The 14,545-nt window shown below is 45.2% G+C and overlaps 1 protein-coding gene across 2 annotated transcripts in view; it reads left to right on the forward strand.

The window, feature by feature from the left end:
- gria1b (glutamate receptor, ionotropic, AMPA 1b) overlaps positions 1–14,545 on the forward strand; it is a gene marked incomplete at its 5' end in the record, with an annotated part of 77,586 nt that overhangs the window by 12,493 nt on the left and 50,548 nt on the right. The window lies entirely within an intron of this gene.

Genomic DNA, 14,545 nt, shown 5'->3' on the forward strand with positions numbered 1-14,545 from the left:
GACATTTCCAGTGCCTCGGGTGTAGTAATTTTACTCATGGCTCCCTGATTCCTGCAGGATTGTTCTTATAATCTGCTTGAAGTTCACTGAAAGATCTTCTATTGTGATTTGAGTACGTATGAGCGATGGCTGCACCATATTTCTCATGTGAGCAGAGACACGTGTGTGTGGTGCTCCATCATATTTGCCATATCCAATCATTATCAAATTGCCATGTTGTCATTAGAGAATCGAAATAATTACTGCAATCATTTACGGATTCCCCGACCAGAACAGTGCAAGGAAAATGAGAGCATCAGACCATATCAAGTGAGCAAATTTATTTTTTACATTTGTTCCAATGTCGTGCACAGTATTTCTGCACAAAAACCTGCGTCTTATCCATTAACCACCACCCACAATCCAGTTTAACCAGGTGCTAAATGCATTGGAATAGCGTTGCACCATATTTAAATAAAGTCATTGTCATTATTTTCTGCACAAACATGCCTCATTTCTATGTAAATTAGGCTCATAATTGATTGCGCCCTATTCACAAAACTTAGTGCTATAGAACTATTCATTCATGAAATCAATTTGTAGCCCAACCTGGAAGACTAATTCACCATGGCTTCCCTTGGGAATTTCCTAAAGGGGTTTTGGAATAACAGTCTTGAATTTGTGAGTTAAATAAGGTCTATGGTTCATGTTACTTGAAGAGACTTTAATGTTTTGTTCTTCAGCATACATTACACACAGTCGGACCTCAATTGTGAATTCCGAAGCCTCTATATTAAGACTACAACAGTTGTCCATTCCGTCAAGCATGTAAATTCACATCTTTATTGTAGTTGTAGGGATTTTTGGCAGTTGTTGTTGTTTGTGGCCGTTTCTTTTTTTGTTTTAGATATAGTTTTTCTCTTTTGATGAAAATATCCTGTACTACTATAGCATGTCATTTTAGTCAAAAACAAGAACATAAAAAAACTCCCCCAAAAATTCCAACTGTCACGGTATTATCATGCCTAAAATAATTCATGATTACGATATGTGACCCTGGTTCACAAAATCAGTCATCAGTTGCACGGGTATATTTGTGGCAAGGAAGAGTGCCTCTCTTTCATCCGTCTGTGTTTGAGTAGTAGCTACCTATCTCTTTGCGCCATTGTCGTCGTCTTTTTTTCCCCCCGTTTTATGACGGGTGCAATACGGCGGCTTACTATGTTGGAGGAGTGTCAACCAGATTATTATATATTATCAAACGTGTAGTATTGACAAATCAAAAATATTTCATTTTTATAAAAATTTCACGGTTATCAATGCCAGTATATTGTGACACCACTAATTCCATTTTAAGGAATTTATCTCTGTGAAAACCAGGCCTGCTGAAACGGACTTGGCAAATTAATCTTAAGCACAGACTTTGTCTCACTAAAGTGAAATACTTATCTAAAAACCAGAGTGAAGTTCCCATAGGAACCCATGACTAGAAAATGCTAATTCTCTTCCAGGTTTTAAGACTACAAACTGAACAGCTCTGTTTGCATGGGGAAATTGACCAAGATGGCGGCGCGAGTAGATCGCGAGGCTCAGCGTCTCTCCAGATTCTGCAATTTTGCGGTATTTTTCTTGTTCATCTCGGGTCTGTTCGTACAGAACAGTTGTGCTTTTACATCGTACACCCGCTGTGAGCTTTTGGATATTGGTTTGCGAATTTCCGACAGTTTTATGGACAATCTTCAACTCCTTCCTGAGATCGCTAGGACGCCCGAGGCGATGCGCTCTGCCCGGCCGGGCGGAAGTGCTAGAAGGCGGCGCTGTGATCGTAAACAAAGACGGGGTAAGCGTGGAGGTCTAAGAGCTAAGCTAAGGCTAACTCCTTACCGGCTCTCTTTACCCAGCATTTTCCTTGCCAATGTACGATCGCTAGTGAACAAAATGGAGGAGATTCGACTCAGCATTACACACAGTAAGAAACTTTTGAACTGTAACGTCCTAATCTTCACTGAAACCTGGTTAAACAGCGGAATACCGGACACCGCTATTGAGCTAGCGGGACGCCACACACTCCGGGCGGATAGAACACTAGATGGCTCCGGGAAGAGCAGAGGGGGTGGATTGTGCATTTATATTAACAAAGCTTGGTGCACAAACTCTGCTATTGTTGGGAGTCATTGTTCAGCTAACCTGGAGTTTCTCATGGTTAAATGTAGACCGTTTTATCTACCGCGGGAGTTCACCTCCACTATTATCACTGCAGCCTATATTCCCCCGGATGCTGATGCCAAGCTTGCTATGAAAGAACTTCACGCAGCCATCAGTAAACAACAGACTGATCACCCGGAAGCTGCGTTTATTGTTGCAGGTGACTTTAATCATTCAAACCTAAAGTCAGTGCTACCCAAGTTTCACCAGCATGTTTCCTGCCACACCAGAGGAAACAAAACCTTAGACCATGTATATACAAACATGGCTGGAGCTTACGTTGCGACACCCCTCCCCCACCTGGGACAGTCAGACCACCTCTCTTTGTTTCTATCACCCAAATATTCACCCCTCATCAACCGTGTGAAGCCATCAGTAAAAACCATCAAGGTGTGGCCTGCGGGGGCAGACTCCACACTCCAGGAAAGGTTTCTAAACACAGACTGGAGTATGTTTGCTTCTCAAGCCACCAGTGGCGCTCACACGGACATTGACTCATTCACTTCCTCTGTATTGGATCATATCAATACCACCATCGACAGTGTTACAACCCAGAAACAGATCACCACATACCCTAATCAGAAGCCTTGGATGAACAGGGAAGTTCGACTCCTGCTGAAGTCACGCAATACTGCCTTCAGATCAGGTGATGCACAAGCCTACAGTACGTCCAGGGCAAACCTGAAGAGGGGCATCAAAAAGGCCAAGCACTGCTACAAGCTAAAGATAGAGGGTCACTTTTCCAACTCTGACCCTCGACGCATGTGGCAGGGCATCCAGGCCATCAGTGACTACAAACCCCCCCACTCCACCCCCGCAGCCACTGATGTCAACTTCCTGAACGAGCTAAATTACTTTTATGCTCGTTTTGAAAGAGACAACAGAGAAACTGCCACCAAGCTCAAACCCTCAGCTGACCACCCACCAATCACACTCTCCTCCACAGATGTCTGCAAGGCACTGAGCCGGATCAGCGCGCACAAGGCTGCTGGACCAGACAACATCCCTGGACGTGTGCTCAGGGCATGTGCGGAGCAGCTCGCTGGGGTTTTTACAGACATTTTCAACCTGTCTCTTGCCCAAGCAGCTGTACCGACATGCTTTAAACGCACTTCCATTGTGCCAGTGCCAAAACACTCTAACCCGAGGTGCCCTAATGACTACCGCCCTGTAGCACTCACACCCATCGTTATGAAGTGCTTTGAGCGGCTGGTCCTGGAACACCTAAAAGACTCTCTACCATCCACATTGGACTCACACCAGTTTGCCTACCGCAGCAATAGGAGCACAGAGGATGCCGTTTCCATGGCACTGCACTGCACTCTGTGCTCACCCAGAACACGTATGCACGCATGCTGTTTGTTGACTTCAGCTCCGCATTCAACACTGTAATCCCATCCAAGTTAATAGCTAAACTTGGAGACCTGGGCATCAACACTTCAATGTGTAACTGGATTTTGGACTTCCTAACTGACAGACCCCAGAATGTTCGTTCAGGATCCACCTGCTCCACATCCATCACACTCAACACTGGTGTACCACAGGGCTGTGTGCTAAGCCCGTTTCTCTACTACTCCCTCTTCACCGCCGACTGCAAGCCTGTGTATGGATCTAATTCTATCGTCAAGTTTGCGGACGACACTACGGTGATTGGGCTCATCAGCAACAACGATGAGACTGCCTACAGGGAAGAGATCCAGCACCTGGCCACATGGTGTGCTGATAATAACCTGCTCCTCAACACCACCAAAACGAAGGAGCTCATCGTGGACTTCAGGAAAGAGTCAAGAGGCACACACGACACCATCCACATCAATGGAATGGCTGTTGAGCGTGTCTCCAGTTTCAAGTTCCTGGGGATCCACATCTCGGCGGACATGTCGTGGACGACCAACACCTCCAGCCTGGTCAAGAAGGCTCACCAGCGCCTCTTCTTCCTGAGGACACTGAGGAAGAATCAGCTCTCCTCGGCCATCCTGGTGAACTTCTATCGCTGCGCAATAGAAAGCATCCTGACCAACTGTGTGGCAGTGTGGTATGGGAGCTGCTCTGTTGCGGAGCGCAAGGCACTGCAGCGGGTGGTGAAAACTGCCCAGCGCATCACAGGGACTCCACTGCCTGCCATCGAACACATCCAGAGGAAACGCTGCCTGCATCGAGCTCGCAGCATCCTCAAGGACTCCTCTCACCCAGCCCACAGACTGTTTTCTCTCCTGCCCTCCGGCAGGCGTTTCAGGATCCACCGGACCAGGACCAGCAGACTAAAGAACAGTTTTTTCCCCAGAGCTGTCTCTTTACTGAACTCAAACCCCCGTTGATCCACTTCCCTCATAAACTGATAACTCTCCTACCTCACATCTTCCTTCACTTTGTTATTTGCACTACCGACTGTTTATCACAGTAACAACTGTTTACATATGCATCTTACACTGCCATATCTTAACTGGATTATGCTCATTTGCACTGCCGACTGTATTTATAGTACCAATGTTTACATTTGCATTTTTGCACTGTACTTCTAAATGTAATATGCAACCACTTTCCACTGCACTTTACACTTTTTTTTTTCCGGATAGCTCTGTCCATAATTTATTGCACTACCCTAATCCACTGCTATTCCTCATATTAGCCTAGCATATTATTGTATACCTCTATCTGTAAAATTCTGTTTATAGTAATAGCCATCTGTATATTGTATTCATAGTACATATTCACCTGTAAATTCTGTTTATAGTAATAGCCATCTGTATATTTATTCACTGTACATATTCACCTGTAAATTCAGTTCTGTTTATAGTAATAACGTCTCTCTATTTATACATATTTATACATATTCAGTACATATCCATGTCCTGCACTTACGCATCCATTGTATATCCTGCACTTGCTGCTATTGCACTTCTGGTTAGACCTAAACTGCATTTCGTTGCCTTGTACTTGTACTTGTGTAATGACAATAAAGTTGAATCTAATCTAATCTAATCTAAATTAACTTCCTCTTCCTATCATTACCACTCACAGAAAGCAGTTGGTACACAGAACTTCATTTAAAACAGCTGTCTGTGTGCATTGTCTAAATCCAATGATGGAGAAGAACGTCATAACCAGCCATATATCCATATGAGTGGTGTAGTCAAGCCTTTTTAAGAGCTGATTCAGGTGTCTGGATTGCAGTGGTGGAGAGATGCTGCACTGCAATGTACGGATTTTGTGGCAGCATTTATGCCATCATCTGATTTGCATAATTCTTTTAGTGAATCGGCACTAAAACAACACAGAGCATGTGCTAATAACAACAACACTGTCAACAGCCACAGTTTATTCTAACTGAATCCCCCCACAATGTTACACAATATTACATTTGTCTGTACCCCTCCCCCCAACTCTTGATAATATAAAGTTGAGGGAAATTAAAATCGCAATAATGAAACGCGTTATTGATTCACATGTCATGCAGATGTTTGCCAGTACTGAACTAGGAACACAAGGTCACTGAGTGTTTTATCTACATACAAATACAACAACTACCTCTAGAAGCCCCACTGCTCTCCTGTTGCCTAGATACAGCAGTACTCAGTCTCTAGGTTATTTTAAACCTTTTAAGTAACTCCTGTGTGCTTATGTGTGTGTGTGCGAGTGAGAAAGCCTGGGTGTGAAATGTTTATGTCACGTCATATGTAGAACATGGTAGATGTAATCATAAATTTACTTTTTCTCTACTGACACAAAAAATGTGTCAGAATGTCTGTTAATTTCCCTTGTTTAAATAAAATTATTTTTATGACATGCCGATTAATTATATACATAAGATATCGGTAACATATTGGTTAGCGGCGATAGAGATTTAACATTTTTATTTATATTTTATATTTGACAATATTTAAAGGTGCACTATGTAACATTTTTTCAGTAAAATATCCAAAAACCACTAGGTCAGTGTTACATATTATGTTCAGTTGAGTACTTACAATATCCCAATTGTTTCCAACTATTTGTAAATCGTGAGAAAATTTTTATTTTAACCAAGGAACCGGGATGTTTGAGGGAGTCGCCTGTCGATTGCATCATATCTGCGTTACCCTCGGTTTCCGGTTTTATTTTGCAGAAACGCTTTACTCTTACTGCAGTGCAACAAGTGTAATAGCAGTCGCTGAGCGAACGCACTGAGTAACGTCATAACATATTTTTCAACACACTCAAATATATCTAATATGATATACAGCGCTGCGTTACCTCATACTCTTTACCGGAAAAGCTGAAATGGCGCCGACGACTGTGGCATAATAAAAATCCTTCTGCTCATGAGGCGTGTGTTGCGTTTATCTTAACAATCGCTCCAGCGGCCTTGCTTAGCTCACACAACACTCGGTCCTGCTCTGCTTCATACTACAGTAACTTTAATAATCGCATCCATGGACATTTCAGCCCGAGTCCTATCCCGATTCTTTTCCACCGGCTGTGAGGTGAAGACCACACGTCCCAAGATTCTGCGCTCAAACGTGGCGTCATCAAACTACGCCTTTGTTTTGAATAGGCGACCTCTAGCGGACGGAAAAGTTACATAGTGCACCTTTTAAGAGTGCTTCTTCTAGTTTCATATTTAGATTGTTTGCTGTCGTCCCACTTAAAGGTGCACTGTGTACATTTTAGCGGCACCCAGCAGTGAGGTTGCGAATTGCAACCGCTCACCCCTCCCTTTCGAAGCACATAGAGAAGCTACAGTGGCCGACACAGGACAAAACTGTCGTCATCTGAGACAATAGAGAGTAGCTAGCGCTCTGTAGAGAAGTTTGTCCGTTTAGGGCTACTGTAGAAACATGACGGTGCAAAATGGTGACTTCAATGTTAAAGCAACCCGCGGTGTATGTAGATAGAAATTGCATAAAAACATAAGGGTTCATTATGTAATATCTTTATACACCACTAAAAACATAGTTATGTAAATTATATTGCACTTTTGTTAATAGATCCTCATAAATACTACACACTGCACTGTCTTTAAAAACACTGAGTCACTGTTAAATATAATCTTTAATCTCAAAATGAATTTCCATATTTCATAGTGTACATTATAATGTTTTGATGCCTAAATTCACTTGTAGCAGTTAAAAGACTAATTTTAGTTATTTATTTCTATACTATTAGACAAAATAATATATCAGCCATTAACATTGGATATTAGCAAAAACATTAACTTATGTTCGGTTTATCAGTATCGGCTGGAATTTTAATGTCATGCATTCCTTATTCTGACATATTTCTTTTAATGTACATATCCAGATGGTCGTCTTTGTGCAGTGTTTGTGCGTCACTGTTTTCAGCAGTGTTTTTTTTTATTTTTATGGTAGTGCTGTAATTAGCATGCTGCATTTTTATATTAGGGCAACATGTCATGTTAAAAATAGTCCAACCTTTAGAAAAGCTTCAAGTCCCTAATAGATATTTTCAGCATGTAATACAGTGCAAAAAGGTGTTTCCGACGAGGTGTTGTGTTTTCTCTGTAACCATGCATAACCACTGCTACAATAACCTGGTATCACACTAAAATGTTTACTGCATCATTTGTCAGGTGCTCAGAGATGACATCTCAAAGCCGTTGCAGATGGGACGAGCATCATCTGTGGAGCTTGCAGCAGTTAGTGATCGCAACCCCCCAAATCTGCCCTTGCCAACTCACACAGATGTTTACCAAGCTGAAGCATGATGAGCCGGGCGCATGTGCGCTATCTCCTTAAAGACCCAGATAATAGAGTTAGGGCCTGTAAACACACAGCCAGTTTTGTTGAAGGAGGCAAGGAAAACACACTGCTGTGGACTCAAAGGGAGATGGAGGGAAATTCAATTTGTTCCTGTGCGTGAGATATTTGGAGAAGCACGGGGAGAGCAGGTGATATCAAGCTAGTTCTGCTCTTCCAAGACAATCCCTACACTCATCTCCTTCCCTTTTCCTGCCTTATCATCAACGGCACAGTCGCACTAGGCGGCACTAACGGGAGACGGACAGAACGCACCGTCCGTTTCTCCCTCCGTCTTATCTGCAGGTTAGTGCTGCTCCGTGGGAGATAAAGCTGGTTTGCTCTGTGGCACGAGACAATTTCATAGCTGCCAAGATGCAGGCGTCAGGAGAGGGTAGAGCGTTGGTGTGGCCAAGGCTGTAGAGGCGTTTCCAAAGGCAATCTGATACAGTCTTTTAATGAATGCCAGTGAATGCAATGGCTGTCTCATCGATCCTTCATGACAAACCTAATTCTGGCTTCTGTTGCATAATAATCCAAGTAAAAAAACATTTATTTTAGTTATTTTACAAGATTTCTTCAGACTAATATTGACAGCAGTGACGTGAAGAGTGTGGGTAGTATGTTATGCAAAATTATACAAAATTTCATCCTAATGATAAAAGCTTCAATGAATATCCCGCAGAGAGCAGTATTTTCATGTGGACAACTGAACCCAAGAGTCTCTTTCTACATTTGCTACAGTCCAGATTGTATTCTTGTTTTTAGTTAATGATATGCATTGTTAACATATTATGCTAATAGAATGCAGTGGGCCAAGATCAGTGTCTATTTTTATAATGTTTCTATCTGCTCATCTCTAGATATAGTTGACTTTGTGCCAAAAGAAAAGGCATTTTTTTGCCTCGTTTGGAAAAAAAGGCATGCAAGAGCTGCTTAAAAGACATGGTGTTAACAAAAATGGACAAATTTTGATACATATTTTGACAGTGAAGCAAAACGAATCATGTTTTTATAACACCAAGCTTCCTTTTAGGAGACTGGGCCGCAATGTACGAGCAACTGTGATGACAGCACCAATTATGAGCCAAACCCATGACTGAAAGTGCAACCGAGCATTCACAATAAATGCAAATTCATTTAAATACATAAATTGGCTTATTAATGTTGTTTTGGATTAATTTCTTTGAGTTTGTTGCTTTCCTGACCCATTTAAATGTGCCAGCTAGTTTGCATTAAAACATCTCACTTGCTGAACTTTTGCATGGCCTAATTTTCCACTGAATGCGTAGTCAGGCTTTATTATGATGTTGGTCGTTTGTTTTTTTCTTTTACATCTGTGCTACTCACAAACACTGATGTGTGATTAAAGGTGTCTGTATTGATCTAGCTTTTGCTTTGAAGGAAGTTGCCTTTGGTTCAATTGGAGAGTTGATGTCTTTTGAAGTTGAAAATCTGCTACTTGCAGAATCCGTCCTTTATATTGACTATAAACTTACCATCACTGATCATTGTATTACAGCATCATAATTTGGTTTTCTTAAAAATAAAACCAAAACCACGGACCCCCAAATATGATCATCCCTGTGTGAGGGACCCCCCATCCCCCCATTTTTTTTATAAACAACCATTTTATACACAGAATGTATTATATTATAAATCTATAATTAGTTTGTTACATTATTATATATTTTGTTCTACTCACTGTAGTCATTTATTGTTATATGTATTATTTATTTTTGGTTTATTTATTTAATTTTAATCAAATTATTATTTATATTAATCAAATTGTTTAATTTTTTTAATCTAATTTAATAGATTAATAACTAACCATTACTTTTCATTTTAATCCCATTTATAATTTATTTATTTAGATCTAATTTATTGCTTTACTTATTTATTTTAATCGAATCATCTTATTATTATTATTATTATTATATTTTATTTATTTATATTTTACAGTTTTTCTTTAGACTTTTCCACGGACCCCCTGACACTCCCTTGCGAGCCCCCTGGGGGTCCCCGGGCCCCTGTTTGAAAACCTCTGCTCTAGGTAAAGCCTGACAGGGAACTTAACTAACTCAGCATGACTGAATGAGATTGTCTTTTGTTGGTAAGTGTTTAAAAAGAGATCTGGGTGGTCATGCAGCACAGTATATCACTTTTGATCAGCGTTTGTATTACTGAATCTGATGACTTTTAAATGCTGAAATATTTGGATTTAACACTGTAGTGGTTTCTATTTTGGTGAGGGTACATTTAAAGACACTGGTCAATAAAATATATAAAAGTATTAATTCTGAAGAAACTGACATTTTTTTGTGAGGAATTTTAAAATGGCCATTGTAAAACCTACATTTCGATGTTTGAATACTAATAATATCTGAAGTAAAAGTTTTTTTTTTGGCATACAATTAAAAAGCAGAAATTTAAAAAAAATAATTTTTCTGCCAAATCATGCCATATTGTGCAAAATATTTTGAAAATATTTATTTATCATTAAAACTATTTATGTATTAAAATAACCATTATGAAAAAGTTAATAATAATGATTACTTGAAAATCATTGTCATGAAGTATAAATTGAAACTTTTGTTGAAGTGATATAAATGTATATTCATATAAAACTATGAATGCAAAAACATTTCTGAAAGCTTGGCACATTTTGCATATTAAATGATTTTCTTTACTTTATTTTGGAAACACTTATTTGTCATCGACCTAGGTAAAAATCTAATAAATGGAGGAATTTGCTTAATTCTGTTCAATTAAAATAGATCAGAGGAGGCTAGGAAAGCAATCATCTTAAGAGTATAAATGCTACTGAGGAGTGATCATCTTTCATCAAAATAACTATCAATGTGTCTGGAACACGGGAAACAAGCTGTCAGATTCAAACCGTTCCTTTTTGAGGAGCAATCAGTCATTCATTCTTTTATTAGTTCCCTTTCAGTTGGTCACGTTCGACGTACGTCGGAACTGACCGACGAATTGGGGTCTGTTTTCAGAGACCGACCTACTTCGAGTGATTTAAAACGAGCCAATGAACATTGGCATGTGATCACGCTTTCCACGCACCGCCCCGCGTCACGGGTATAAATACGGAAGTGGAAGTGCCGCATACCGCTTTCAACTTCAGAGCCGAGAATTTCAGTTTCTCTGTGTGTTCCTACGAAGAGTGTTTTTCTAAACGAGTCGAGAGGAGAGATTCCTATCTACTTCCGGTATTCCAGTGTCGGTGTGACGGTGCCTTGCAGCGGTGGTCGCGACCAGGAAGAAAACAAACAGCTGTTGTCACAGCTTGCTGGGCGTTTTCCTTTTGAGTGCTCACAGCGGGCTTGCACCTTTGAACCGCTGTGATCCGCGGCCATTTCCCCTGTGTGCCTCGGCACTGACTGGAGCAGTTTTCTTCTCACTAAAAGTGCAACACTGTTTGACCCTGCGTCTTTTTCAAGATGTCATTCAAACCGTGTGTTTCTGGATGCCGTCGGTATCTGTCCCCAGATGACGGACACGATCGCTGTCTCTCGTGTTTGGGCGTTCAGCACGCTGAGGCGGCTTTCGTGGATGACTCATGTTCGCACTGCGCGAACATGACCATCGCAGTTTTACGGTCTAGGCTCCAATACCTCAAAAGGGGTGGAGTCCCATTGCGCATCCCCCGATCTAATGGTCCTCCTGCTGCAAAGCAGAGGACTGCTACTTTGGCTGATGCCTTTGGTGGAGACCTGAGGGTTACAGTGAGGGCATCCCCGCCGAGTCAACAGGCTCCTCGGGCCCCTCCCCCCTCCGCTGCGCCGGTAGAGTCTCCGGAAGATCGTGGTGGCCCTTCCCACGGGGGGCCACCCGTTTTATTTCGGGGCTCTGGTTGAGGACATGTTATCGATAGCTGCATCGGGGGACGAGCTAATGGACTCTGGAGATGAGGTTTCAGCTGCGTTACCTCCTTCGGGTGTGGTAGCGTTGCCCGAGTCTGATCCAGAGCTCACGGCTATGCTGCCGCGAGTGTCGGGCTCGAGTGGAACCCTCCACCGTGTCCTGAACCCTCGTGGCTGGACAATTGGTATCTGGTTCTCAGCGCCCCGCCCCAGTGCCATTCTTTCCGGAAGTGCATCAGGAGCTCACAAAGTCGTGGTCAGCGCCCTACAACGCTCGTACCCGATCGACTGGCTCCTCCGTCCTCACTACCCTCGATGGAGGTGCGGCTAAGGGTTACGTGGAGGTCCCCCCAGTGGAGTGGTTGGTTGCGATGCAACTGTGTCCTAAGACCGCTTCCGACTGGCGGGGTCACCCACGTCTCCCCTCCCGGGCGTGTAGGTTCTCGTCCGGTCTAACGGGCAAGGCCTACACAGCCTGTGGAGAAGCCGCGTCTTCCTTGCATCCCATGGCGCTCCTGCAGGTCTACCAGGCCAAAGCGCTCAAAGAATTGCACAAGGGTAGTTCCGACCCAGGGGTTATGCAGGAACTGCGTACCGCAACGGACCTCGCCCTCCGGGCGACGAAAGTTGCTGCACGCACCCTGGGTCGGGCGATGTGGCTGTGGCTGAACCTGGCGGATATGCGTGAGACCGACAGGGTGCGGTTCCTCAATGCCCCTGTCTGCCAGGCTGGCCTCTTCGGCGACGCCATCCAGAACTTCGCCCAGCAGTTCCCGTGGCCCAGAAGCAGACGGAGGCCATCAAAAACATCCTGCCCCGGCGACCCGCTGCTGCCTCCACCCAGTCGCCGAGGGCGTCTCCCTGCGACCGCCTCCGCCCCTGCTAAACCCAAGCAGCAGCCTTCACCATCGGGGAAGCAGGGTGCCGGTCATAAGGGTGCCGCCCAACCTGTGTCAGGGCCTGCTAAGTCGGCAGGCAAGCGCAAGGGCAAGCGGCCCTGACACGGGGAGCCCAGGGAGAAGAGGAGCTGCTCCAGGGGAGGTGGTGTCCGCACCCCTCCTCCCCCGGAGGAGGACAGGGGGGAGAATGTCAAGACTGGTACCGGTATAAACATCCTGCCGCTGGCCCTCCGGGGTCCAGTGGTACCCACATTCTCTCAAAAAGAGCAGTTTCCTCCCTCCCTGAGCTCCGAGAGGGACAGGTTGGCAGTGTGCGACGCCCCCGGGCCTTGCCACTCCTTTCCTCCCCTCTCACCCCTCGCCAGGGGGCAGCAGAGTGGGCACCGAGGACGCCCCCGGGCCTTATCACCCACTCTCTACCCGGCCTGGAGTATTCAGGCAACACTCCGGGCCGCCTCCGGGCCTCCCGAGTCGGGTCTGAATACTCCACCTCGCTGCCTCACCCCGGGTATGTCTGTGGTGCTGTTGGTCCCGCTAGTTCGGTCTCTGGGGGCCTGGCTAGGTCTCCCCAGGCCGTCTCGCTGGCTTATCCGTACCATCAGACTCGGCTATGCGATTCAATTCGCACGCCGGCCTCCCAAGTACAAGGGCATCCTCTTCACCTCCGTGCGGAGCAGCGATGCCCATGTCTTGCGGTCCGAGATCGATGTTCTGCTGGCGAAGGGCGCGATCGAGCCGGTTCCTCCTGCCGATATGAGGTCGGGTTCTACAGCCCCTACTTCATTGTACCCAAGAAACGGGGTGGGTTAAGACCAATCTTGGACCTGCTCATTCTGAATCGGGCCCTGCACAAGCTCCCGTTCAAAACTCCAGAGCGCGTCTGGTCAGTGTTGAACTGCTTGAATACGTTCAAAGGCAGGACGGCGGTCCCACTGAAATTCTTTCAGAGGCTCCTAGGACATATGGCATCTGGAGCCGCGGTAACGCCACTCTGATTGCTTCATATGAGACCGCTTCAACGCTGGTTGCACGACTGAGTCCCGAGATGGGCGTGGCAGAGCGGTCAGTACCGGGTCTTAGTTACTCCTTACTGTCGCCAAACCTTCAGTCCGTGGTCAGACCCCTCGTTTCTCCGGGCCGGAGTGTCCTTAGAACAGGTGTCGAGGCATGCTGTGGTCTTCACGGATGCCTCATCCACGGGCTGGGGGCCACGTACAACGGGCACGCATTTTCAGGTCTGTGGACAGGGCCCCAACTGCTTTGGCATATCAATTGCCTAGAGTTACTGGCGCTACGTCTTGCCCTGGCCCGGTTCAAGAAGCCGCTTCGGGGCAAGCACGTACTGGTCCGTTCGGACAGCACTGCGGCCGTTGCGTACATCAACCGTCAGGGTGGTCTACGCTCCCGTTGCATGCTCCGGCTCGCCCGCCATCTCCTCCTGTGGAGTCAGAAGTTTGTGAGGTCACTTCGTGCCATTCACATCCCAGGTGCGCTGAACCAGACAGCCGACGAGCTCTCTCGTGAATGGCGACTCCACCCCCGGAGCGTCCAGCTGATATGGGACCACTTCGGAGTTGCACAGGTAGACCTGTTCGCTTCTCCGGACTCGACCCATTGCCAGTGGTACTACTCCCTGACCTGAGGTACCTTAGGCACAGATGCACTGGTGCACAGCTGGCCCCGGGACCTACGCAAATATGCGTTAACCCCAGTGAGCCTTCTTGCACAGACACTGTGCAAGGTCAGGGAGGGCGAGGAGCAGGTCTTGTTAGTTGTGCCCTACTGGGCCAACTGGACCTGGTTCCCAGAACTCACTCTCCTCGCGACAGCCCCTCCCTGGCCGATCCCC

This window comes from Gobio gobio, assembly GCF_949357685.1.
Source record: "Gobio gobio genome assembly, chromosome: 14".
NCBI classification, from domain to species: Eukaryota; Metazoa; Chordata; class Actinopteri; order Cypriniformes; family Gobionidae; genus Gobio; species Gobio gobio.